The 22897-nt window shown below is 48.5% G+C and overlaps 43 non-coding genes across 43 annotated transcripts; all 43 read right to left on the reverse strand.

Moving 5' to 3' along the window:
- Positions 1–308: 308 nt before the first annotated feature.
- TRNAL-UAG (transfer RNA leucine (anticodon UAG)) lies at positions 309–390 on the reverse strand. Its single transcript has one exon. It is a non-coding gene; the product is annotated as a tRNA-Leu (tRNA).
- Positions 391–1237: 847 nt separating this feature from the next.
- On the reverse strand, positions 1238–1319 carry TRNAL-UAG (transfer RNA leucine (anticodon UAG)). Its single transcript has one exon. It is a non-coding gene; the product is annotated as a tRNA-Leu (tRNA).
- Positions 1320–1845: 526 nt separating this feature from the next.
- On the reverse strand, positions 1846–1927 carry TRNAL-UAG (transfer RNA leucine (anticodon UAG)). Its single transcript has one exon. It is a non-coding gene; the product is annotated as a tRNA-Leu (tRNA).
- A 72-nt stretch (positions 1928–1999) lies between these two features.
- Positions 2000–2081, reverse strand: TRNAL-UAG (transfer RNA leucine (anticodon UAG)). Its single transcript has one exon. It is a non-coding gene; the product is annotated as a tRNA-Leu (tRNA).
- A 73-nt stretch (positions 2082–2154) lies between these two features.
- Positions 2155–2236, reverse strand: TRNAL-UAG (transfer RNA leucine (anticodon UAG)). Its single transcript has one exon. It is a non-coding gene; the product is annotated as a tRNA-Leu (tRNA).
- Positions 2237–2445: 209 nt separating this feature from the next.
- On the reverse strand, positions 2446–2527 carry TRNAL-UAG (transfer RNA leucine (anticodon UAG)). Its single transcript has one exon. It is a non-coding gene; the product is annotated as a tRNA-Leu (tRNA).
- A 382-nt stretch (positions 2528–2909) lies between these two features.
- On the reverse strand, positions 2910–2991 carry TRNAL-UAG (transfer RNA leucine (anticodon UAG)). Its single transcript has one exon. It is a non-coding gene; the product is annotated as a tRNA-Leu (tRNA).
- Positions 2992–3222: 231 nt separating this feature from the next.
- On the reverse strand, positions 3223–3304 carry TRNAL-UAG (transfer RNA leucine (anticodon UAG)). Its single transcript has one exon. It is a non-coding gene; the product is annotated as a tRNA-Leu (tRNA).
- Positions 3305–3374: 70 nt separating this feature from the next.
- TRNAL-UAG (transfer RNA leucine (anticodon UAG)) lies at positions 3375–3456 on the reverse strand. The gene has a single exon. It is a non-coding gene; the product is annotated as a tRNA-Leu (tRNA).
- Positions 3457–3529: 73 nt separating this feature from the next.
- On the reverse strand, positions 3530–3611 carry TRNAL-UAG (transfer RNA leucine (anticodon UAG)). Its single transcript has one exon. It is a non-coding gene; the product is annotated as a tRNA-Leu (tRNA).
- Positions 3612–3684: 73 nt separating this feature from the next.
- Positions 3685–3766, reverse strand: TRNAL-AAG (transfer RNA leucine (anticodon AAG)). Its single transcript has one exon. It is a non-coding gene; the product is annotated as a tRNA-Leu (tRNA).
- A 6343-nt stretch (positions 3767–10109) lies between these two features.
- TRNAL-UAG (transfer RNA leucine (anticodon UAG)) lies at positions 10110–10194 on the reverse strand. The gene has a single exon. It is a non-coding gene; the product is annotated as a tRNA-Leu (tRNA).
- Positions 10195–10419: 225 nt separating this feature from the next.
- Positions 10420–10501, reverse strand: TRNAL-UAG (transfer RNA leucine (anticodon UAG)). The gene has a single exon. It is a non-coding gene; the product is annotated as a tRNA-Leu (tRNA).
- A 227-nt stretch (positions 10502–10728) lies between these two features.
- On the reverse strand, positions 10729–10810 carry TRNAL-UAG (transfer RNA leucine (anticodon UAG)). Its single transcript has one exon. It is a non-coding gene; the product is annotated as a tRNA-Leu (tRNA).
- A 382-nt stretch (positions 10811–11192) lies between these two features.
- On the reverse strand, positions 11193–11274 carry TRNAL-UAG (transfer RNA leucine (anticodon UAG)). The gene has a single exon. It is a non-coding gene; the product is annotated as a tRNA-Leu (tRNA).
- A 73-nt stretch (positions 11275–11347) lies between these two features.
- TRNAL-UAG (transfer RNA leucine (anticodon UAG)) lies at positions 11348–11429 on the reverse strand. Its single transcript has one exon. It is a non-coding gene; the product is annotated as a tRNA-Leu (tRNA).
- A 73-nt stretch (positions 11430–11502) lies between these two features.
- TRNAL-UAG (transfer RNA leucine (anticodon UAG)) lies at positions 11503–11584 on the reverse strand. The gene has a single exon. It is a non-coding gene; the product is annotated as a tRNA-Leu (tRNA).
- Positions 11585–11949: 365 nt separating this feature from the next.
- On the reverse strand, positions 11950–12031 carry TRNAL-UAG (transfer RNA leucine (anticodon UAG)). Its single transcript has one exon. It is a non-coding gene; the product is annotated as a tRNA-Leu (tRNA).
- A 228-nt stretch (positions 12032–12259) lies between these two features.
- TRNAL-UAG (transfer RNA leucine (anticodon UAG)) lies at positions 12260–12341 on the reverse strand. The gene has a single exon. It is a non-coding gene; the product is annotated as a tRNA-Leu (tRNA).
- A 73-nt stretch (positions 12342–12414) lies between these two features.
- On the reverse strand, positions 12415–12496 carry TRNAL-UAG (transfer RNA leucine (anticodon UAG)). Its single transcript has one exon. It is a non-coding gene; the product is annotated as a tRNA-Leu (tRNA).
- Positions 12497–12569: 73 nt separating this feature from the next.
- On the reverse strand, positions 12570–12651 carry TRNAL-CAG (transfer RNA leucine (anticodon CAG)). The gene has a single exon. It is a non-coding gene; the product is annotated as a tRNA-Leu (tRNA).
- A 381-nt stretch (positions 12652–13032) lies between these two features.
- On the reverse strand, positions 13033–13114 carry TRNAL-UAG (transfer RNA leucine (anticodon UAG)). Its single transcript has one exon. It is a non-coding gene; the product is annotated as a tRNA-Leu (tRNA).
- A 382-nt stretch (positions 13115–13496) lies between these two features.
- Positions 13497–13578, reverse strand: TRNAL-UAG (transfer RNA leucine (anticodon UAG)). Its single transcript has one exon. It is a non-coding gene; the product is annotated as a tRNA-Leu (tRNA).
- Positions 13579–13651: 73 nt separating this feature from the next.
- Positions 13652–13733, reverse strand: TRNAL-UAG (transfer RNA leucine (anticodon UAG)). Its single transcript has one exon. It is a non-coding gene; the product is annotated as a tRNA-Leu (tRNA).
- Positions 13734–13806: 73 nt separating this feature from the next.
- Positions 13807–13888, reverse strand: TRNAL-UAG (transfer RNA leucine (anticodon UAG)). The gene has a single exon. It is a non-coding gene; the product is annotated as a tRNA-Leu (tRNA).
- A 365-nt stretch (positions 13889–14253) lies between these two features.
- On the reverse strand, positions 14254–14335 carry TRNAL-UAG (transfer RNA leucine (anticodon UAG)). Its single transcript has one exon. It is a non-coding gene; the product is annotated as a tRNA-Leu (tRNA).
- Positions 14336–14563: 228 nt separating this feature from the next.
- TRNAL-UAG (transfer RNA leucine (anticodon UAG)) lies at positions 14564–14645 on the reverse strand. The gene has a single exon. It is a non-coding gene; the product is annotated as a tRNA-Leu (tRNA).
- Positions 14646–14718: 73 nt separating this feature from the next.
- Positions 14719–14800, reverse strand: TRNAL-UAG (transfer RNA leucine (anticodon UAG)). The gene has a single exon. It is a non-coding gene; the product is annotated as a tRNA-Leu (tRNA).
- Positions 14801–15028: 228 nt separating this feature from the next.
- On the reverse strand, positions 15029–15110 carry TRNAL-UAG (transfer RNA leucine (anticodon UAG)). Its single transcript has one exon. It is a non-coding gene; the product is annotated as a tRNA-Leu (tRNA).
- Positions 15111–15338: 228 nt separating this feature from the next.
- Positions 15339–15420, reverse strand: TRNAL-UAG (transfer RNA leucine (anticodon UAG)). Its single transcript has one exon. It is a non-coding gene; the product is annotated as a tRNA-Leu (tRNA).
- Positions 15421–15945: 525 nt separating this feature from the next.
- Positions 15946–16027, reverse strand: TRNAL-UAG (transfer RNA leucine (anticodon UAG)). Its single transcript has one exon. It is a non-coding gene; the product is annotated as a tRNA-Leu (tRNA).
- A 73-nt stretch (positions 16028–16100) lies between these two features.
- Positions 16101–16182, reverse strand: TRNAL-UAG (transfer RNA leucine (anticodon UAG)). Its single transcript has one exon. It is a non-coding gene; the product is annotated as a tRNA-Leu (tRNA).
- A 73-nt stretch (positions 16183–16255) lies between these two features.
- On the reverse strand, positions 16256–16337 carry TRNAL-UAG (transfer RNA leucine (anticodon UAG)). The gene has a single exon. It is a non-coding gene; the product is annotated as a tRNA-Leu (tRNA).
- Positions 16338–16546: 209 nt separating this feature from the next.
- On the reverse strand, positions 16547–16628 carry TRNAL-UAG (transfer RNA leucine (anticodon UAG)). The gene has a single exon. It is a non-coding gene; the product is annotated as a tRNA-Leu (tRNA).
- Positions 16629–17009: 381 nt separating this feature from the next.
- TRNAL-UAG (transfer RNA leucine (anticodon UAG)) lies at positions 17010–17091 on the reverse strand. Its single transcript has one exon. It is a non-coding gene; the product is annotated as a tRNA-Leu (tRNA).
- Positions 17092–17164: 73 nt separating this feature from the next.
- TRNAL-UAG (transfer RNA leucine (anticodon UAG)) lies at positions 17165–17246 on the reverse strand. The gene has a single exon. It is a non-coding gene; the product is annotated as a tRNA-Leu (tRNA).
- Positions 17247–17467: 221 nt separating this feature from the next.
- On the reverse strand, positions 17468–17549 carry TRNAL-UAG (transfer RNA leucine (anticodon UAG)). The gene has a single exon. It is a non-coding gene; the product is annotated as a tRNA-Leu (tRNA).
- Positions 17550–17622: 73 nt separating this feature from the next.
- On the reverse strand, positions 17623–17704 carry TRNAL-CAG (transfer RNA leucine (anticodon CAG)). The gene has a single exon. It is a non-coding gene; the product is annotated as a tRNA-Leu (tRNA).
- Positions 17705–17777: 73 nt separating this feature from the next.
- On the reverse strand, positions 17778–17859 carry TRNAL-UAG (transfer RNA leucine (anticodon UAG)). The gene has a single exon. It is a non-coding gene; the product is annotated as a tRNA-Leu (tRNA).
- A 55-nt stretch (positions 17860–17914) lies between these two features.
- Positions 17915–17996, reverse strand: TRNAL-UAG (transfer RNA leucine (anticodon UAG)). Its single transcript has one exon. It is a non-coding gene; the product is annotated as a tRNA-Leu (tRNA).
- A 382-nt stretch (positions 17997–18378) lies between these two features.
- Positions 18379–18460, reverse strand: TRNAL-UAG (transfer RNA leucine (anticodon UAG)). Its single transcript has one exon. It is a non-coding gene; the product is annotated as a tRNA-Leu (tRNA).
- A 383-nt stretch (positions 18461–18843) lies between these two features.
- Positions 18844–18925, reverse strand: TRNAL-UAG (transfer RNA leucine (anticodon UAG)). The gene has a single exon. It is a non-coding gene; the product is annotated as a tRNA-Leu (tRNA).
- A 73-nt stretch (positions 18926–18998) lies between these two features.
- On the reverse strand, positions 18999–19080 carry TRNAL-UAG (transfer RNA leucine (anticodon UAG)). Its single transcript has one exon. It is a non-coding gene; the product is annotated as a tRNA-Leu (tRNA).
- Between the last annotated feature and the right edge of the window lie 3817 nt (positions 19081–22897).

Genomic DNA, 22897 nt, shown 5'->3' on the forward strand with positions numbered 1-22897 from the left:
ACAGTGATGGGATTCGAGCCCACGGCTCCGAAAAGACTGGTGCCTAAAACCAGCGCCTTAGACCACTCGGCCACGCTACCGACAGTTCAACAAACGCATGCTCCGGTTAATCATAGCCTTTTTCAAAGAACGCATTTTGTAAAGGCAAAAGTGTGACAGTGGTGGGATTCGAGCCCACGCAGCCGTAGGGACTGGTGCCTAAATCCAGCACCTTAGACCACTCGGCCACGCCACCGACAGTTTAACTAACGCATGCTCCGGTTATTCATAGCCTTTTTCGAGGAACGCATTTTGTAAAGGAGAAAGTGTGGCAGCGGTAGGCTTCGAACCTACGCCCCCGAAGAGACTGGTGCCTAAAACCAGCGCCTTAGACCACTCGGCCACGCTATCGACAGTTTACCTAACGCATGCTCCGCTTTATCATAGCCTTTTTCAAGGAACGTAGTTTTTAAAAGTAAAAGAGTGGCAGCGGTGGGATTCAAACCCACGCCCCCGAAGATACTTGTGCCTAAAACCCGCGCCTTAGACCACTCGGCCACGCTACCGACAGTTTAACTAACGCATGCTCCGGTTAATCATAGCCTTTTTCAAGGAACGCATTTTGTAAAGGCAAAAGTGTGGCAGCGGTGGGATTCGAACCCACGCCCTCGAAGAGACTGGTGCCTAAACCAGCGCCTTAGACCACTCGGCCACGCTACCGACAGTTTAACTAACGCATGCTCCGGTTAATCATAGCCTTTCTCAAAGAACGCAATTTGTAAAGGCGAAAGTGTGACAGTGGTGGGATTCGAGCCCACGCCGCTGAAAGGACTGGTGCCTAAATTCAGCGCCTTAGACCACTCGTCCACGCCACCAACAATTTAACTAACGCATGCTCCGGTTAATGATAGCATTTTTCGAGGAACACATTTTGTAAAGGTAAAAGTGTGGCAGCGGTTGGATTCGAACCCATGCCCCCGAAGAGACTTGTGCCTAAAACCAGCGCCTTAGACCACTCGGCCACGCTACCGACAGTTTAACTAACGCATGCTCCGGTTAATCATAGCCCTTTTCAAGGAACGCATTTTGTAAAGGCAAAAGTGTGGCAGAGGTGGGCTTCGAACCCACGCCCCCGAAGAGACTGGTGCCTAAAACCAGCGCCTTAGACCACTCGGTCACGCTACCGACAGTTTAACTCACGCATGCTCCGGTTAATCATAGCCTTTTTCAAGGAACGCATTTTGGAAAGGCAAAAGTGTGGCAGCGGTGGGATTCGAACCCACGCCCCTTAAGAGACTGGTGCCTAAAACCAGCGCCTTAGACCACTTGGCCACGCTACCGACAGTTTAACTAAAGCATGCTCTGGTTAATCATAGCCTTTTTCAAGGAACGCATTTTGTAAAGGCAAAAGTGTGACAGTGGTGGCATTCGAGCCCACGCTGCCGAAGAGACTGGTGCCTAAAACCAGCGCCTTAGACCATTCGGCCACGCCACCGACAGTTTAACTAACGCATGCTCCGGATAATCATAACCTTTTTCGAGGAACGCTTTTGTAAAGGCAAAAGTGTGGCAGCGGTTGGATTCGAACCCATGCCCCCGACGAGACTGGTGCCTAAAACAAGCGTCTTAGACGGCTCGGCAACGCCACCGACAGTTTTGCGCATGCTCTGCTTAATCATAGCCTTTTTTCAGGAACGCATTTTGTAAAGGAAAAATGCGGCAGCGGTGGGATTCGAACCCACGCCCCCGAAGAGACTGGTGCCTAAAACAAGCGTCTTAAACGGCTCGGCCATGCTACCGCCAGTTTTGCGCATGCCCCGCTTAATCATAGCCTTTTTGAAGGAACGTTTTTTTAAAGGAAAAGTGTGGCAGTGGTGGGATTCGAACCCACGCCCCCGAAGAGACTGGTGCCTAAAACCAGCGCCTCAGACCACTCGGCCACGCTACCGACAGTTTAACTAACGCGTGATCCGGTTAATCATAGCCTTTTCAAGGAACGCATTTTATAAAGGCAAAAGTGTGGTAGCGGTGGGATTCGAACCCACGCCCCCGAAGAGACTGGTGCCTAAAACCAGCGCCTTAGACCACTCGGCCACGCTACCTAATGTTTAACTAACGCATGCTCCGGTTAATCATAGCCTTTTTAGAGGAACGCATTTTGTAAAGGCAAAAGTGTGGCAGTGGTGGGATTCGAACCCACGCCCCCGAAGAGACTGGTGCCTAAAACCAGCGCCTTAGACCACTCGGCCACGCTACCGACAGTTTAACTAACGCATGCTCCAGTTAATCATAGCCTTTTTCAAGGAAAACTGTGGCAGCGGTAGGATTCAACCCACGCCCCCAAAGAGACTGGCGCCTAAAACCAGCGCCTTAGACCACTCGGCCACGCTACCGACAGTTTAACTAACGCGTGCTCCGGTTAATCATAGCCCTTTTCAAGGAACGCATTTTGTAAAGGCAAAAGTGTGGCAGAGGTGGGCTTCGAACCCACGCCCCCGAAGAGACTGGTGCCTAAAACCAGCGCCTTAGACCGCTCGGCCACGCTACCGACAGTTTAACTAACGCATGCTCCGGTTAATCATAGCCTTTTTCAAGCAACGCATTTTGTAAAGGCAAAAGTGTGACAGTAGTGGGATTCGAACCGACACCCCGAAGAGACTGGTGCCTTAAACCAGCGCCTTAGACCACTCGGCCACGCTACCGACAGTTTAACTAACGCGTGCTCCCGTTAATCATATCCTTTTTCAAGGAATGCATTTTGTAAAAGCAAAAGTGTGGCAGCGGTGGGATTCGAACCCACGCGCCCGAAGAGACTGGTGCCTAAAACCAGCGCCTTAGACCACTCGGCCACGCTATGGACAGTTTAACTAACGCGTGCTCCAGTTAATCATTGCCTTTTTCAAGCAACGCATTTTGTAAAGGCAAAAGTGTGGCAGCGGTGGGATTCGAACCCACGCCCCCGAAGAGACTGGTGCCTAAAACCAGCGCCTTAGACCACTCGGCCACGCTACCGACAGTTCAACTAACGCATGCTCCGGTTAATCATAGCCTTTTTCAAGGAACGCATTTTGTAAAGGCAAAAGTGTGACAGTGGTGGGATTCGAGCCCACGCCACCGAAGGGACTGGTGCCTAAAACCAGCGCCTTAGACCACTCGGCCACGCTACCGACAGTTTAACTAACGCATGCTCCGGTTAATCATAGCCTTTTTCAAGGAACGCATTTTGTAAAGGCAAAAGTGTGGCGTCGGTGGGATTCGAACCCACGCCCCCGAAGAGACTGGTGCCTAAAACCAGCGCCTTAGACCACTCGGCCATGCTACCGACAGTTTAACTAACGCATGCTCTGGTTAATCATAGCCTTTTTCAAAGAACGCATTTTGTAAAGGCAAAAGCGTGGCAGCGGTGGGATGCGAACCCACGCCCCAGAAGAGACTGGTGCCTAAAACCAGCGCCTTAGACCACTCGGCCACGCTACCGACAGTTTAACTAATGCATGCTCCGGTTAATCATGGCCTTTTTCAAGGAACGGATTTTGTAAAGGCAAAAGTGTGGCAGCGGTGGGATTCGAACCCACGCCCCCGAAGAGACTGGTGCCTAAAACCAGCGCCTTAGACCACTCGGCCACGCTACCGACAGTTTAACTAACGCATGCTCCGGTTAATCATAGCCTTTTTCAAGGAACGCATTTTGTAAAGGCAAAAGTGTGGCAGCGGTGGGATTCGAACCCACGCTCCCGAAGGGACTGGTGCCTTAAACCGGCGCCTTAGACCACTCGGCCACGCAACCTACAATTTTGCGCGTCCTCCGCTTAATCATAGCCTTTTTCAATGATGATGATGAACAAACTTTATTTAATTAGCAGAAAGGTCCTCTTCTTCTTTCAGGTGCGAGAGAAGGGAGGACCAAACCTGGGCGACGGCCATGATCCCATGGGCCCTGGCGGCGTCTTCGGCCTGCCGTATTAAGCGGGCTTGTAATTGAGAGTCAGAGCTGAGGAGCGCGGCACCCCATCCACTACCGTCTGGAAATTCGCCTCTCATGGGGGCCTGCGGGCATGCCCATAAAATGTGGCTCAAGTCCGCCTTGTTGTGGCAAAATTTGCACTTGTCCAAATGAAGTTGCGGCACGCAGCGGTTCCTAGTTACCGGACTAGGAAACGTGTGGGTCTGGAGCAGGCGCCACGCCCCCGCCTGTCCTTTGTTCAATGACGAGTGTGCGGGAGGATAATTTTCCTGCTTAGCCTGTAATACTGTGTAATATCTCAGTAAGTGGTCATCCGCTCAAATCTCTCATCGTCCTCCCCGTTCGACCAGGGCAATCCAGAGGCTCGGTCTGTAAGTCCTCGAGCTGTCTGGTGTGCAGCCTCATTGCCGGGCAAGGAGGAGTGAGCGGGTGCCCAGACTATTTCTATTGTTCGTTGGTCTTTGCATCCAACCAATATTCTTGAAGCTATTTGGGATATTCGCCCTCGTGCAAAGTTTCTCACAGCCGTCTGCTAGTCGCTAACAATGAGTGAAGTCGAGGTGGATGCTATGACCATTGCAATAGCTGCTTCCTCCGCCTCTTCTGCAAAGCTCGTTCCCACCGAGCCGCTGACCTTATGATTTCCTTTGTAGTCCACTACTGCTATAGTCAAGTTGTCATTTCCTTTGTATTTGGCCGCGTCTACGTATGTTGTTTTCGGTAAATCTTTTACGTTGTTATGTATATTTTTCGCTTTCAGCTCTCCTTGCTTTGTGATGTTCGGGGTGCATGTTTTTAGGAATCGGTAATATTACTAAACATTTCCAGATTTTACACGGGATACCCTTTTTGGCGCCAAATTGATTTGCGTAGTTTATACCCAGTTCCTCTAGTATAGCTCTACCTGTTTTACTCTACGTTAGTCTTTCATATTGTGCGATTTTTTGAGCTTCTATAAGCTCTTCTGATGTGTTGTGAAGCCCTAATTGAAGTAATTTATCATTAGCTGTAGTAATTGGAAGTCCGATCGCCTGTTTGAAAACTCGTCTAATGATTTTGTCAATCTTTTCTCTCTCGGCCACTTGCAGTCTGAGGTACGGAATCACATATACAATACGACTTATGACAAAAGCCTGTACCAGTCTTATCATATTATTTTCCTTCATACCATAGTGCCGGTTTGCAATTCGTTTAAGTAGACGCATAGTTTGTTGCGCACTGGTTTCAAGTATTCTAATCGCCTCTCCGTTGTGCCCGTTTGAGCTGATTCGGAGTCCCAGAAATCTTATGCTTTCGACCGTAGGTGTTTGCGTTTCTCCAACAAAGACTTTAATGTTAGGTTTTTCCTGGATGCTTTTCCGACCCCTACATGTCGGGTTATAGAACAGAAGTTCCGATTTTTCCGGTGAACATTGTAATCCTGTATGGATGGCATATTCTTCTACAACATTCACTGCTGTCTGTAAAGTTTCCTCTATGTATCCGTCACTACCCTCTGCTACCCATAAGGTAATGTCATCTGTATAGAGGCTATGGTGGAGTCCTGGAATTTCCTTCAGTCTGGTAGGGAGACCTATCATGGCCACGTTAAAAAGAAAGGGGGATTGGACAGAGCCTTGCGGCGTACCTCTACTGCCCAGACTAAACTCTTGGGATTCTGCTTCGCCTAGTATTATTCTTGCAGTCCGGTCAGTTAAAGAGTGTTTTATATAATCGTATACTCTTTTTTCTACCCCTCACGCTTGAAGATTGGCAAGTATAGCTTTATGGGATGTATTATCGAATGCCCTTTTAAGATCTAGGCCAACTATTACCTTTGTGTCGTGTGTATTGAGACCCGAATCAATTATTTGGTGTCTAATCTTAAGCATAATGTCCTGTGTAGACAGTTTCGCTCTGAAGCCTACCATCGTATGAGGAAAGAGCTCATTGTCTTCCATATAATTTGACAGGCGAGTTAGGATGACATGCTCTAATAACTTTCCTATGCAGGACGTCAGGGAAATAGGCCTAAGATTATCAAGATCTAGTTTCTTGCCTGGCTTGGGAATCATTTTGATTGTTGCCGTTTTCCATTGCTTCTGTATCTCACCTTTTTCCCAACACTTGTTCATATATTCGGTGAGAGCTGTGATAGATTTGTCGTCTAAGTTTCTGAGCGTTTTATTCGTGATCCCATTGGGACCCGGGGCTGATGTTGTGCTCAGTTTCATTCGTTCCGATCGTACCTCAGCCTCTAATATGGGTCGGTCTAGGGAATCATTTTCCTTACCTTTGTACGAGCTCAATTGCTCTTTGGTTGCATCCCCAATGTATCTCTGTCTGATTTCTTCAATCAGTTCTTCCTTCGTGCCTTTGTATTTACGGACAAGTCTAATAAAGTTTTGTTGTTGTGCTGTCTTGCTCGCTTCCGAGTCTATCAGACATCTTAACAGGTTCCATGTTTTAGAGAGACTTATTTGTTTTTCCATCGCATCACACTTTTCCTCCTATTGTTGTCTGCACAGTTGCTCCGCGCACTTCTCAATATCTTTACTGACGGTGGCTATACTTTTTCTAAGGCGTTTGTTGTGTTTTTGTGTTTTCCACCGTTTTTCTAGGCTCTTTTTTGCCTCCCACATATGTAGGAGCTTACTGTCTGTGCTTTCTAGTCCTTCTGTTTTTGGTATGGTCTTAGTTGCGATTTGAATATTTTGCTTAAGGTTCCCTAGCCATTCATCTAAGTCTTCGATTACATCGCATGCTTCCTTCTCTCTGACTTTTCTAAAGCTATCCCAGTCAACCATCCTTAATTCTTTGCCTTCTCTTTTACGTGGACCTGCTTTAAATGTGGTCTCAATTATATAGTGGTCACTGCCCATATTTTCTTGTGTATTAAGCCAATAAGGTTCGATGATATTCTTAGTAAACGTGAGGTCGGGAGACGTGTCTTTGGATACGCTGTTTCCAATCCTAGTTGGGAAAAGGGGGTCGGTTATTAACGTAAGGCCCTCCTGTTGGGCGTCGATCCAGAGGTTTCTACCTTTGATGTTTTCTTTGTCATAACCCCATGCCGGATGCAACGCGTTGAAATCTCCTACTATAACCAATGCTTGATTTTTAGTAATGCTGATCGTTTTTCTCAAAAGTGACCTAAATTTGGTTTTTTGTCTAGGGCGGCTATAGACATTTAATATGAATAGACTTTCACCACTTTTCTGCGATAGAACTAACTCAACAAGAACATGATCGACATCGCAGATTTCTGTATCATGTTCTATCACCGTGAGATTTCTTCGCACTAGGGTTGTTACGGACGTTTTTTCATCAGGGGTACCATAGGATTTGTAATTCGACAATTTAGCCATTCCTCCAGTTTCCTGTAAGGTGATGACGTCTGGTACCTCCTTTCCGTTTAAGAACTGTTGTAAGTTACCCCGTTTCCGGCGATACCCATGACAGTTCCACTGCCAAATTTTATACTGATTATGTCGTGCCATGTCTAGTCGTCCCCTGCGATTTAGATTACTTCGGTCGTAGTCGGCCGGTTGTAGGGTTTAGTAGTAGTTTTAACCGGGCCTGCTCCTATAGACCTCAAATCTGTTTGTGTGTTTTCCACCAGCGTTAGTCGATTTTCCATGCTGTCTATTCTTTGTTTTATTTCTACGAGCTGCATCTGCAATCCTGCGAATTGTTGTTGCATTACCTTAGTAAGTTCTTCGAGCATATTCTCGACTTTCTTTTCCAGGGTTTTTGAGAGGTCTTCATTTTCTACAGGAGATATTTCCTCTGCTCTTCGTTTCGCTGCGTGCACTCCTGACTCCTGTGCAGGCACTGGAGTTAAAATTCGACTACACGATGCTATGGAGCTACTTGACTCGCGCAGCTGATTTTGCCTAAGTTTAGCGTTCTTTTTCTTTAGTTGCTTTATTTCGTCCCTCTGTTTCGCGTTTTCACGGGTGAGTTGCTCTCGTATTTTCTTAATATAGTTTAGCTCTTGACCTAGGGTGGACCCTTCTGCCACAACCTCAGGCAAACTCCCAGACCAGAGAGACTGCCCTGTTACCTCGCCCACCCAGCTCACCATTTATTGACTGCCCCGACCGCCGCCAGGACCCTCGTGGGACTGTCCTTGAGGTGATGTCGTTGCTCTTGTCTTGGATTTGGCCCGTGACCTGAATCTGTGTTGACGAGTGGACCTTGATCTGGATGTGCATCCGGGTTCGTGTTGAGTCCCTTTTCTTCCCCCTTCGGCGAGTCGCGGAAAGGAGCTGGAACGATCTCTGCATCGTCCCCCTCAGTCCTTGGTGGCGTTGCTATTCTCCTCCGTTGGATTTTTTGGTGAATATTCTTCCCTCCATGCCTGTGTTGCGCTAGTGTTCGACAAAATCTTCATTTCTCTTCGTTCATCGCCTTGTTGTTGTTCCTTTTCCCACCATCTTTTCTTCAAAAGGTACGGGGTCCTAAACCGTTCTTTGCATTTTTTGTCCCCTGTAAGATGACCTTTCCCGCAAAGGCTACACCTAGGGACGCACTGGTGGTTTTTAGTTGGATTGAGCACCCCACAACCACGGCATTTCTTGCTGTCAGGCTGTGGGCAGACATCCGCTCGATGTGCAATTCGACCACAAGTAGTGCATGTTTCATATGGCTTCTTGTATAGGAAGCACATATATTCGGCACCACGGTAGTATACAAAATACGGCACAAACAACCCTTCGAAAACAATTACCACTGAGTCCGTAAGTTCCATACGTCGTGCATGTAGAATCGTCGGGTTCCTCTGATTGACCAAGCTTTTTTCTATGTCTTCTTGATTATCATACTTCGGTATTCCGTGGATAACCCCTTTGGATGTGTTTTCTGGTGCTGTTACATAAGTGGCTGTAGCATAGCTCTTGTCATTGATCATAATTTCCTTGATGTTGCTGTATTCCTTCGCATTGGCCAGACTAGGTGTGCTCATGATCATGGTATTTTGTCGCATGTTGATTCTGAGAGTATCTTCCCCAGCGATGTCAGGCTGTACTTTTGCCGCTCGTGGAACACAGTCTCTTATGAGCGCTAGACTCTGTCGCGTCAAGTACAGACCTCCTCCTGGGCGTATTACAACCTTGTAATCGTCTTCTGGTAGTTGCGGTTCTTTTGGCACTGGCCGGCGATGCAAAAAATCCTTAAACCTCCGAGACGCCTCCATGGACGCACCTCCCGCGTTCGTGGCTGGTTCCGCATTTCTCTTGTCTTTTGCCTTCTTGCGTCGTTCATGGGCCACAACCCATCCTTGAGTGTCGTTGTACTCTTGGGAGACAGCGTCTCCCCCTCAACTTCCACAACATCCATTTCGCAGGCTTCGAAAAAGCCGGGGGCCTGGCTTGTCGCCTAGTTGCCAGCGCGTCGATGGCACTGCGTCGGCACTGCGATGGCGTAGCTAGGGTGACGTCGTTGTGGAAACTTAAAAGAAGTGTCACGGCTCAAAAAAAGTAGGCCCACCTGGTATATCCTGGCATCGGACGAATCGGGTGATCGTCTGGCGACAGCTGTGCTGGTCTTGAATCCCGTGGTTGTCCTTATTCAGCCGCGAAAGTGAAAAAAAAATACCGCCATATCCACGAAGTGAATGATGATGAGTGGGCGAAGCTTCGGAGGTAAACCTGGTAAACCATGAATGCTCTGTACATTTTGCCCCCTTGATTTTATTACATCGCTCCCCCTAGCGTACGTCGCCGCACTAAATCGAACGATTGCCTTCAACCAATGACACGCGCCATATGTGACACCATTCCTATTTTATAAGATCTCGCGTCTTTCATCAACTACAAGTACCGCTTTCTAGTTTATAACATCTTGCATCTTTTCATCATCAGCTACAAGTACCACCATCTAGTAAACACTACAAGAACTAAACGAGAGGTGGCTACATACAGGAGACGGTACCGCCATCTAGTGAACACTGCAAGAACTAAACTAGAGGTGGCTACATACAGGGGACGGTACCACCTTCTAGTGAACACTGCAAGAACTAAACTAGAGGTGGCTACATACAGGCTACTGGGGACGCACAGCCTACGCCCTAAGGAGCTTCGCCCCTAAAACTGGCAGAGCCCATTCGAGAGGCGTCCGAGTGGCTCAGCCCCCTAGCGGCCAACCCTAGCCTTTTTCAAGGAACGTTTTTTTAAAAGGAAAAGTATGTCAGCAGTGGGATTCAAACCCACGCCCCCGAAGAGACTGGTGCCTAAAACCAGCGCCTTACACCACTCGGCCACGCTACCGACAGTTTAACTAACGCATGCTCCGGTTAATCATAGCCTTTTTCAAGGAACGTATTTTTTAAAAGGAAAAGTGTGGCAGCGGTAGGATTCAAACCCACGCCCCCGAAGAGACTGGTGCCTAAAACCAGCGCCTTAGACCACTCGGCAACGCTACCGACAGTTTAACTAACGCGTGCTCCAGTTAATCATAGCCTTTTTCAAGGAACGAATTTTGTAAAGGCAAAAGTGTGGCAGCGGTGGTAGTCGAACCCACGCCCTTGAAGAGACTGGTGCCTAAAACCAGCGCCTTAGACCACTCGGCCACGCTACCGACAGTTTAACTAACGCATGCTCCGGTTAATCATAGCCTTTTTCAAGGAACGCATTTTGTAAAGGCAAAAGTGTGACAGTAGTGGGATTCGAACCGACACCCCGAAGAGACTGATGCCTTAAACCAGCGCCTTAGACCACTCGGCCACGCTACCGACAGTTTAACTAACGCGTGCTCCCGTTAATCATATCCTTCTTCAAGGAACGCATTTTGTAAAAGCAAAAGTGTGGCAGCGGTGGGATTCGAACCCACGCCCCCGAAGAGACTGGTGCCTAAAACCAGCGCCTTAGACCACTCGGCCACGCTGCCAACAGTTTAACTAACGCATGCTCCGGTTAATCATAACCTTTTTCAAGGAACGCATTTTGTAAAGGCAAAAGTGTGGCAGCGGTGGGATTCGAACCCACGCCCTCGAAGAGACTGGTGCCTAAACCAGCGCCTTAGACCACTCGGCCACGCTACCGACAGTTTAACTAACGCATGCTCCGGTTAATCATAGCCTTTCTCAAAGAACGCAATTTGTAAAGGCGGAAGTGTGACAGTGGTGGGATTCGAGCCCACGCCGCTGAAAGAACTGGTGCCTAAAACCAGCGCCTTAGACCACTCGGCCACGCCACCGACAATTTAACTAACGCATGCTCCAGTTATTGATAGCATTTTTCGAGGAACGCATTTTGTAAAGGTAAAAGTGTGGCAGCGGTTGGATTCGAACCCATGCCCCCGAAGAGACTGGTGCCTAAAACCAGTGCCTTAGACCACTCGGCCACGCTACCGACAGTTTAACTAACGCATGCTCCGGTTAATCATAGCCTTTTTCAAGGAACGCAATTTGTAAAGACAAACGTGTGGCAGCGGTGGGATTCGAGCCCACGCCCCCGAAGAGACTGGTGCCTAAAACCAGCGCCTTAGACCACTCGGCCACGCTACCGACAGTCTAACTAACGCATGCTCCGATTAATCATAGCCTTTTTAGAGGAACGCATTTTGTAAAGGCAAAAGTGGGGCAGCGGTGGGATTCGAACCCACGCCCCCGAAGAAACAGGTGCCTAAAACCAGCGCCTTACACCACTCGGCCACGCTACCGGCAGTTTAAGTAACGCACGCTCCAGTTAATCATAGCCTTTTTCAAGGAAAAGTGTGGCAGTGGTAGGATTCAAACCCACGTCCCCAAAGAGACTGGTGCCTAAAACCAGTGCCTTAGACCACTCGGCCACGCTACCGACAGTTCAACAAACGCATGCTCCGGTTAATCATAGCCTTTTTCAAAGAACGCATTTTGTAAAGGCAAAAGTGTGACAGCGGTGGGATTCGAGCCCACGCCGCCGTAGGGACTGGTGCCTAAATCCAGCACCTTAGACCACTCGGCCACGCCACCGACAGTTTAACTAACGCGTGCTCCCGTTAATCATATCCTTCTTCAAGGAACGCATTTTGTAAAAGCAAAAGTGTGGCAGCGGTGGGATTCGAACCCACGCCCCCGAAGAGACTGGTGCCTAAAACCAGCGCCTTAGACCACTCGGCCACGCTGCCAACAGTTTAACTAACGCATGCTCCGGTTAATCATAGCCTTTTTCAAAGAACGCATTTTGCAAAGGCAAAAGTGTGACAGTGGTGGGATTCGAGCCCACGCCACTGAAGGGGCTGGTGCCTAAAATCAGCGCCTTAGACCACTCGGCCACGCTACCGACAGTTTAACTAACGCATGCTCCGGTTAATCATAGCCTTTTTCAAGGAACGCATTTTGTAATGGCAAAAGTGTGGCAGCGGTGGGATTCGAACCCACGCCCCCGAAGAATCTGGTGCCTAAAACCAGCGCCTTAGACCACTCGGCCACGCTACCGACAGTTTAACTAACGCATGCTCCGCTTAATCATAGCCTTTTTCAAGGAACGCATTTTGTAAAGGCAAAAGTGTGACAGTGGTGGGATTCGAACCCACGCCCCCGAAGAGACTGGTGCCTAAAACCAACGCCTTAGACCACTCGGCCACGCTACCGAAAGTTTAACTAACGCATGCTCCTGTTAATCATAGCCTTTTTCAAGGAACGCATTTTGTAAAGGCAAAAGTGTGGCAGCGGTGGGATTCGAACCCACGCTCCCGAAGAGACTGGTGCCTGAAACCCGCGCCTTAGACCACTCGGCCACGCTACCGACAGTTTAACTAACGCATGCTCCGGTTAATCATAGCCTTTTTCAAGGAACGCATTTTGTAAAGGCAAAAGTGTGGCAGCGGTGGGATTCGAACCCACGCCCTCGAAGAGACTGGTGCCTAAACCAGCGCCTTAGACCACTCGGCCACGCTACCGACAGTTTAACTAACGCATGCTCCGGTTAATCATAGCCTTTTTCAAGGAACGCATTTTGTAAAGGCAAAAGTGTGACAGTAGTGGGATTCGAACCGACACCCCGAAGAGACTGATGCCTTAAACCAGCGCCTTAGACCACTCGGCCACGCTACCGACAGTTTAACTAACGCGTGCTCCCGTTAATCATATCCTTCTTCAAGGAACGCATTTTGTAAAAGCAAAAGTGTGGCAGCGGTGGGATTCGAACCCACGCCCCCGAAGAGACTGGTGCCTAAAACCAGCGCCTTAGACCACTCGGCCACGCTGCCAACAGTTTAACTAACGCATGCTCCGGTTAATCATAACCTTTTTCAAGGAACGCATTTTGTAAAGGCAAAAGTGTGGCAGCGGTGGGATTCGAACCCACGCCCTCGAAGAGACTGGTGCCTAAACCAGCGCCTTAGACCACTCGGCCACGCTACCGACAGTTTAACTAACGCATGCTCCGGTTAATCATAGCCTTTCTCAAAGAACGCAATTTGTAAAGGCGGAAGTGTGACAGTGGTGGGATTCGAGCCCACGCCGCTGAAAGAACTGGTGCCTAAAACCAGCGCCTTAGACCACTCGGCCACGCCACCGACAATTTAACTAACGCATGCTCCGGTTATTGATAGCATTTTTCGAGGAACGCATTTTGTAAAGGTAAAAGTGTGGCAGCGGTTGGATTCGAACCCATGCCCCCGAAGAGACTGGTGCCTAAAACCAGTGCCTTAGACCACTCGGCCACGCTACCGACAGTTTAACTAACGCATGCTCCGGTTAATCATAGCCTTTTTCAAGGAACGCAATTTGTAAAGACAAACGTGTGGCAGCGGTGGGATTCGAGCCCACGCCCCCGAAGAGACTGGTGCCTAAAACCAGCGCCTTAGACCACTCGGCCACACTACCGACAGTCTAACTAACGCATGCTCCGATTAATCATAGCCTTTTTAGAGGAACGCATTTTGTAAAGGCAAAAGTGGGGCAGCGGTGGGATTCGAACCCACGCCCCCGAAGAAACAGGTGCCTAAAACCAGCGCCTTACACCACTCGGCCACGCTACCGGCAGTTTAAGTAACGCACGCTCCAGTTAATCATAGCCTTTTTCAAGGAAAAGTGTGGCAGTGGTAGGATTCAAACCCACGTCCCCAAAGAGACTGGTGCCTAAAACCAGTGCCTTAGACCACTCGGCCACGCTACCGACAGTTCAACAAACGCATGCTCCGGTTAATCATAGCCTTTTTCAAAGAACGCATTTTGTAAAGGCAAAAGTGTGACAGCGGTGGGATTCGAGCCCACGCCGCCGTAGGGACTGGTGCCTAAATCCAGCACCTTAGACCACTCGGCCACGCCACCGACAGTTTAACTAACGCGTGCTCCCGTTAATCATATCCTTCTTCAAGGAACGCATTTTGTAAAAGCAAAAGTGTGGCAGCAGTGGGATTCGAACCCACGCCCCCGAAGAGACTGGTGCCTAAAACCAGCGCCTTAGACCACTCGGCCACGCTGCCAACAGTTTAACTAACGCATGCTCCGGTTAATCATAGCCTTTTTCAAAGAACGCATTTTGCAAAGGCAAAAGTGTGACAGTGGTGGGATTCGAGCCCACGCCACTGAAGGGGCTGGTGCCTAAAATCAGCGCCTTAGACCACTCGGCCACGCTACCGACAGTTTAACTAACGCATGCTCCGGTTAATCATAGCCTTTTTCAAGGAACGCATTTTGTAATGGCAAAAGTGTGGCAGCGGTGGGATTCGAACCCACGCCCCCGAAGAATCTGGTGCCTAAAACCAGCGCCTTAGACCACTCGGCCACGCTACCGACAGTTTAACTAACGCATGCTCCGCTTAATCATAGCCTTTTTCAAGGAACGCATTTTGTAAAGGCAAAAGTGTGACAGTGGTGGGATTCGAACCCACGCCCCCGAAGAGACTGGTGCCTAAAACCAACGCCTTAGACCACTCGGCCACGCTACCGAAAGTTTAACTAACGCATGCTCCTGTTAATCATAGCCTTTTTCAAGGAACGCATTTTGTAAAGGCAAAAGTGTGGCAGCGGTGGGATTCGAACCCACGCTCCCGAAGAGACTGGTGCCTGAAACCCGCGCCTTAGACCACTCGTCCACGCCACCAACAATTTAACTAACGCATGCTCCGGTTAATGATAGCATTTTTCGAGGAACGCATTTTGTAAAGGTAAAAGTGTGGCAGCGGTTGGATTCGAACCCATGCCCCCGAAGAGACTGGTGCCTAAAACCAGCGCCTTAGACCACTCGGCCACGCTACCGACAGTTTAACTAACGCATGCTCCGGTTAATCATAGCCTTTTTCAAGGAACGCATTTTGTAAAGGCAAAAGTGTGGCAGAGGTGGGCTTCGAACCCACGCCCCCGAAGAGACTGGTGCCTAAAACCAGCGCCTTAGACCACTCGGTCACGCTACCGACAGTTTAACTCACGCATGCTCCGGTTAATCATAGCCTTTTTCAAGGAACGCATTTTGGAAAGGCAAAAGTGTGGCAGCGGTGGGATTCGAACCCACGCCCCTTAAGAGACTGGTGCCTAAAACCAGCGCCTTAGACCACTTGGCCACGCTACCGACAGTTTAACTAAACCATGCTCTGGTTAATCATAGCCTTTTTCAAGGAACGCATTTTGTAAAGGCAAAAGTGTGACAGTGGTGGCATTCGAGCCCACGCTGCCGAAGAGACTGGTGCCTAAAACCAGCGCCTTAGACCATTCGGCCACGCCACCGACAGTTTAACTAACGCATGCTCCGGATAATCATAACCTTTTTCGAGGAACGCTTTTGTAAAGGCAAAAGTGTGGCAGCGGTTGGATTCGAACCCATGCCCCCGACGAGACTGGTGCCTAAAACAAGCGTCTTAGACGGCTCGGCAACGCCACCGACAGTTTTGCGCATGCTCCGCTTAATCATAGCCTTTTTTCAGGAACGCATTTTGTAAAAAAAAATGCGGCAGCGGTGGGATTCGAACCCACGCCCCCGAAGAGACTGGTGCCTAAAACAAGCGTCTTAAACGGCTCGGCCATGCTACCGCCAGTTTTGCGCATGCCCCGCTTAATCATAGCCTTTTTAAAGGAACGTTTTTTTAAAGGAAAAGTGTGGCAGTGGTGGGATTCGAACCCACGCCCCCGAAGAGACTGGCGCCTAAAACCAGCGCCTTAGACCACTCGGCCACGCTACCGACAGTTTAACTAACGCGTGATCCGGTTAATCATAGCCTTTTTCAAGGAACGCATTTTATAAAGGCAAAAGTGTGGTAGCGGTGGGATTCGAACCCACGCCCCCGAAGAGACTGGTGCCTAAAACCAGCGCCTTAGACCACTCGGCCACGCTACCTAATGTTTAACTAACGCATGCTCCGGTTAATCATAGCCTTTTTAGAGGAACGCATTTTGTAAAGGCAAAAGTGTGGCAACGGTGGGATTCGAACCCACGCCCCCGAAGAGACTGGTGCCTAAAACCAGCGCCTTAGACCACTCGGCTACGCTACCGACAGTTTAACTAACGCATGCTCCAGTTAATCATAGCCTTTTTCAAGGAAAACTGTGGCAGCGGTAGGATTCAACTCACGCCCCCAAAGAGACTGGCGCCTAAAACCAGCGCCTTAGACCACTCGGCCACGCTACCGACAGTTTAACTAACGCGTGCTCCAGTTAATCATAGCCTTTTTCAAGGAACGCATTTTGTAAAGGCAAAAGTGTGGCAGCGGTGGGATTCGAACCCACGCCCCCGAAGAGACTGGTGCCTAAAACCAGCGCCTTAGACCACTCGGCCACGCTACCGACAGTTCAATTAACGCGTGCTCCAGTTAATCATAGCCTTTTTCAAAGAACGCATTTTGTAAAGGCAAAAGTGTGACAGTGATGGGATTCGAGCCCACGGCTCCGAAAAGACTGGTGCCTAAAACCAGCGCCTTAGACCACTCGGCCACGCTACCGACAGTTCAACAAACGCATGCTCCGGTTAATCATAGCCTTTTTCAAAGAACGCATTTTGTAAAGGCAAAAGTGTGACAGTGGTGGGATTCGAGCCCACGCAGCCGTAGGGACTGGTGCCTAAATCCAGCACCTTAGACCACTCGGCCACGCCACCGACAGTTTAACTAACGCACTCCGGTTATTCATAGCCTTTTTCGAGGAACGCATTTTGTAAAGGAGAAAGTGTGGCAGCGGTAGGCTTCGAACCTACGCCCCCGAAGAGACTGGTGCCTAAAACCAGCGCCTTAGACCACTCGGCCACGCTATCGACAGTTTACCTAACGCATGCTCCGCTTAATCATAGCCTTTTTCAAGGAACGTAGTTTTTAAAAGTAAAAGAGTGGCAGCGGTGGGATTCAAACCCACGCCCCCGAAGATACTTGTGCCTAAAACCAGCGCCTTAGACCACTCGGCCACGCTACCGACAGTTTAACTATCGCATGCTCCGGTTAATTATAGCCTTTTTCAAGGAACGCATTTTGTAAAGGCAAAAGTGTCACAGTGGTGGGATTAGAACCCACGCCCCCAAAGAGACTGGTGCCTAAAACCAGCGTCTTAGACGGCTCGGCCACGCTACCGCCTGTTTCACGCATGCTCCGCTTAATCATAGCCTTTTTGAAGGAATGTTTTGTTAAGGAAAAATGTGGCAGCGGTGGGATTCGAACCCACGCCCCCGAAGAGACTGGTGCCTAAAACCAGCGCCTTAGACCACTCGGCCACGCTACCGACAGTTCAACTAACGCGTGATCCAGTTAATCGTAGCCTTTTTCAAGGAAAGTATTTTGTAAAGGCAAAAGTGTGGCAGCGGTGGGATTCGAACCCACGCCCCCGAAGAGACTGGTGCCTGAAACCAGCGCCTTAGACCACTCGGCCACGCTACCGACAGTTTAACAAACGCATGCTCCGGTTAATCATAGCCTTTTTAGAGGAACGCATTTTGTAAAGGCAAAAGTGGGGCAGCGGTTGGATTCGAACCCACGCCCCCGAAGAAACTGGTGCCTAAAACCAGCGCCTTACACCACTCGGCCACGCTACCGGCAGTTTAAGTAACACACGCTCCAGTTAATCATAGCCTTTTTCAAGGAAAAGTGTGGCAGCGGTAGGATTCAAACCCACGTCCCCAAAGAGACTGGTGCCTAAAACCAGCGCCTTAGACCACTCGGCCACGCTACCAACAGTTTAACTAACGCGTGCTCCAGTTAATCATAGCCTTTTTCAAGGAACGAATTTTGTAAAGGCAAAATTGTGGCAGCGTTTGGATTTGAACCCACGCCCCCGAAGAGACTGGTGCCTAAAACCAGCGCCTTTGACCACTCGGCCACGCTACCGACAGTTTAACTAACGCATGCTCTGGTTAATCATAGCCTTTTTCAAGCAACGCATTTTGTAAAGGCAAAAGTGTGACAGTAGTGGGATTCGAACCGACACCCCGAAGAGACTGGTGCCTCAAACCAGCGCCTTAGACCACTCGGCCACGCTACCGACAGTTTAACTAACGCGTGCTCCCGTTAATCATATCCTTTTTCAAGGAACGCATTTTGTAAAAGCAAAAGTGTGGCAGCGGTGGGATTCGAACCCACGCTCCCGAAGAGACTGGTGCCTAAAACCAGCGCCTTAGACCACTCGGCCACGCTACCGACAGTTTAACTAACGCATGCTCCGGTTAATCATAGCCTTTTTCAAAGAACGCATTTTGTAAAGGCAAAAGTGTGACAGTGGTGGGATTCGAGCCCACGCCACTGAAGGGGCTGGTGCCTAAAACCAGCGCCTTAGACCACTCGGCCACGCTACCGACAGTTTAACTAACGCATGGCCTGGTTAATCATAGCCTTTTTAGAGGAACGAATTTTGTAAAGGCAAAATTGTGGCAGCGTTTGGATTTGAACCCACGCCCCCGAAGAGACTGGTGCCTAAAACCAGCGCCTTTGACCACTCGGCCACGCTACCGACAGTTTAACTAACGCATGCTCCGGTTAATCATAGCCTTTTTCAAAGAACGCATTTTGTAAAGGCAAAAGCGTGGCAGCGGTGGGATGCGAACCCACGCCCCAGAAGAGACTGGTGCCTAAAACCAGCGCCTTAGACCACTCGGCCACGCTACCGACAGTTTAACTAATGCATGCTCCGGTTAATCATGGCCTTTTTCAAGGAACGGATTTTGTAAAGGCAAAAGTGTGGCAGCGGTGGGATTCGAACCCACGCCCCCGAAGAGACTGGTGCCTAAAACCAGCGCCTTAGACCACTCGGCCACGCTACCGACAGTTTAACTAACGCATGCTCCGGTTAATCATAGCCTTTTTCAAGGAACGCATTTTGTAAAGGCAAAAGTGTGGCAGCGGTGGAATTCGAACCCACGCTCCCGAAGGGACTGGTGCCTTAAACCGGCGCCTTAGACCACTCGGCCACGCAACCTACAATTTTGCGCGTCCTCCGCTTAATCATAGCCTTTTTCAATGATGATGATGAACAAACTTTAATTACCAGAAAGGTCCTCTTCTTCTTTCAGGTGCGAGAGAAGGGAGGACCAAACGTAGGCGACGGCCATGATCCCATGGGCCCTGGCAGCGTCTTCGGCCTGCCGTATTAAGCGGGCTTGTAATTGAGAGTCAGAGCTGAGGAGCGCGGCACCCCATCCACTACCGTCTGGAAATTCGCCTCTCATGGGGGCCTGCGGGCATGCCCATAAAATGTGGCTCAAGTCCGCCTTGTTGTGGCAAAATTTGCACTTGTCCAAATGAAGTTGCGGCACGCAGCGGTTCCTAGTTACCGGACTAGGAAACGTGTGGGTCTTGAGCAGGCGCCACGCCCCCGCCTGTCCTTTGTTCAATGACGAGTGTGCGGGAGGATAATTTTCCTGCTTAGCCTGTAATACTGTGTAATATCTCAGTAAGTGGTCATCCGCTCAAATCTCTCATCGTCCTCCCCGTTCGACCAGGGCAATCCAGAGGCTCGGTCTGTAAGTCCTCGAGCTGTCTGGTGTGCAGCCTCATTGCCGGGCAAGGAGGAGTGAGCGGGTGCCCAGACTATTTCTATTGTTTGTTGGTCTTTGCATCCAACCAATATTCTTGAAGCTATTTGGGATATTCGCCCTCGTGCAAAGTTTCTCACAGCCGTCTGCTAGTCGCTAACAATGAGTGAAGTCGAGGTGGATGCTATGACCATTGCAATAGCTGCTTCCTCCGGCTCTTCTGCAAAGCTCGTTCCCACCGAGCCGCTGACCTTATGATTTCCTTTGTAGTCCACTACTGCTATAGTCAAGTTGTCATTTCCTTTGTATTTGGCCGCGTCTACGTATGTTGTTTTCGGTAAATCTTTTACGTTGTTATGTATATTTTTCGCTTTCAGCTCTCCTTGCTTTGTGATGTTCGGGGTGCATGTTTTTAGGAATCGGTAATATTACTAAACATTTCCAGATTTTACACGGGATACCCTTTTTGGCGCCAAATTGATTTGCGTAGTTTATACCCAGTTCCTCTAGTATAGCTCTACCTGTTTTACTCTACGTTAGTCTTTCATATTGTGCGATTTTTTGAGCTTCTATAAGCTCTTCTGATGTGTTGTGAAGCCCTAATTGAAGTAATTTATCATTAGCTGTAGTAATTGGAAGTCCGATCGCCTGTTTGAAAACTCGTCTAATGATTTTGTCAATCTTTTCTCTCTCGGCCACTTGCAGTCTGAGGTACGGAATCACATATACAATACGACTTATGACAAAAGCCTGTACCAGTCTTATCATATTATTTTCCTTCATACCATAGTGCCGGTTTGCAATTCGTTTAAGTAGACGCATAGTTTGTTGCGCACTGGTTTCAAGTATTCTAATCGCCTCTCCGTTGTGCCCGTTTGAGCTGATTCGGAGTCCCAGAAATCTTATGCTTTCGACCGTAGGTGTTTGCGTTTCTCCAACAAAGACTTTAATGTTAGGTTTTTCCTGGATGCTTTTCCGACCCCTACATGTCGGGTTATAGAACAGAAGTTCCGATTTTTCCGGTGAACATTGTAATCCTGTATGGATGGCATATTCTTCTACAACATTCACTGCTGTCTGTAAAGTTTCCTCTATGTATCCGTCACTACCCTCTGCTACCCATAAGGTAATGTCATCTGTATAGAGGCTATGGTGGAGTCCTGGAATTTCCTTCAGTCTGGTAGGGAGACCTATCATGGCCACGTTAAAAAGAAAGGGGGATTGGACAGAGCCTTGCGGCGTACCTCTACTGCCCAGACTAAACTCTTGGGATTCTGCTTCGCCTAGTATTATTCTTGCAGTCCGGTCAGTTAAAGAGTGTTTTATATAATCGTATACTCTTTTTTCTACCCCTCACGCTTGAAGATTGGCAAGTATAGCTTTATGGGATGTATTATCGAATGCCCTTTTAAGATCTAGGCCAACTATTACCTTTGTGTCGTGTGTATTGAGACCCGAATCAATTATTTGGTGTCTAATCTTAAGCATAATGTCCTGTGTAGACAGTTTCGCTCTGAAGCCTACCATCGTATGAGGAAAGAGCTCATTGTCTTCCATATAATTTGACAGGCGAGTTAGGATGACATGCTCTAATAACTTTCCTATGCAGGACGTCAGGGAAATAGGCCTAAGATTATCAAGATCTAGTTTCTTGCCTGGCTTGGGAATCATTTTGATTGTTGCCGTTTTCCATTGCTTCTGTATCTCACCTTTTTCCCAACACTTGTTCATATATTCGGTGAGAGCTGTGATAGATTTGTCGTCTAAGTTTCTGAGCGTTTTATTCGTGATCCCATTGGGACCCGGGGCTGATGTTGTGCTCAGTTTCATTCGTTCCGATCGTACCTCAGCCTCTAATATGGGTCGGTCTAGGGAATCATTTTCCTTACCTTTGTACGAGCTCAATTGCTCTTTGGTTGCATCCCCAATGTATCTCTGTCTGATTTCTTCAATCAGTTCTTCCTTCGTGCCTTTGTATTTACGGACAAGTCTAATAAAGTTTTGTTGTTGTGCTGTCTTGCTCGCTTCCGAGTCTATCAGACATCTTAACAGGTTCCATGTTTTAGAGAGACTTATTTGTTTTTCCATCGCATCACACTTTTCCTCCTATTGTTGTCTGCACAGTTGCTCCGCGCACTTCTCAATATCTTTACTGACGGTGGCTATACTTTTTCTAAGGCGTTTGTTGTGTTTTTGTGTTTTCCACCGTTTTTCTAGGCTCTTTTTTGCCTCCCACATATGTAGGAGCTTACTGTCTGTGCTTTCTAGTCCTTCTGTTTTTGGTATGGTCTTAGTTGCGATTTGAATATTTTGCTTAAGGTTCCCTAGCCATTCATCTAAGTCTTCGATTACATCGCATGCTTCCTTCTCTCTGACTTTTCTAAAGCTATCCCAGTCAACCATCCTTAATTCTTTGCCTTCTCTTTTACGTGGACCTGCTTTAAATGTGGTCTCAATTATATAGTGGTCACTGCCCATATTTTCTTGTGTATTAAGCCAATAAGGTTCGATGATATTCTTAGTAAACGTGAGGTCGGGAGACGTGTCTTTGGATACGCTGTTTCCAATCCTAGTTGGGAAAAGGGGGTCGGTTATTAACGTAAGGCCCTCCTGTTGGGCGTCGATCCAGAGGTTTCTACCTTTGATGTTTTCTTTGTCATAACCCCATGCCGGATGCAACGCGTTGAAATCTCCTACTATAACCAATGCTTGATTTTTAGTAATGCTGATCGTTTTTCTCAAAAGTGACCTAAATTTGGTTTTTTGTCTAGGGCGGCTATAGACATTTAATATGAATAGACTTTCACCACTTTTCTGCGATAGAACTAACTCAACAAGAACATGATCGACATCGCAGATTTCTGTATCATGTTCTATCACCGTGAGATTTCTTCGCACTAGGGTTGTTACGGACGTTTTTTCATCAGGGGTACCATAGGATTTGTAATTCGACAATTTAGCCATTCCTCCAGTTTCCTGTAAGGTGATGACGTCTGGTACCTCCTTTCCGTTTAGGAACTGTTGTAAGTTACCCCGTTTCCGGCGATACCCATGACAGTTCCACTGCCAAATTTTATACTGATTATGTCGTGCCATGTCTAGTCGT

The sequence above is a fragment of the Rhipicephalus microplus genome, chromosome 2 (genome assembly GCF_043290135.1).
Source record: "Rhipicephalus microplus isolate Deutch F79 chromosome 2, USDA_Rmic, whole genome shotgun sequence".
NCBI classification, from domain to species: domain Eukaryota; kingdom Metazoa; phylum Arthropoda; class Arachnida; order Ixodida; family Ixodidae; genus Rhipicephalus; species Rhipicephalus microplus.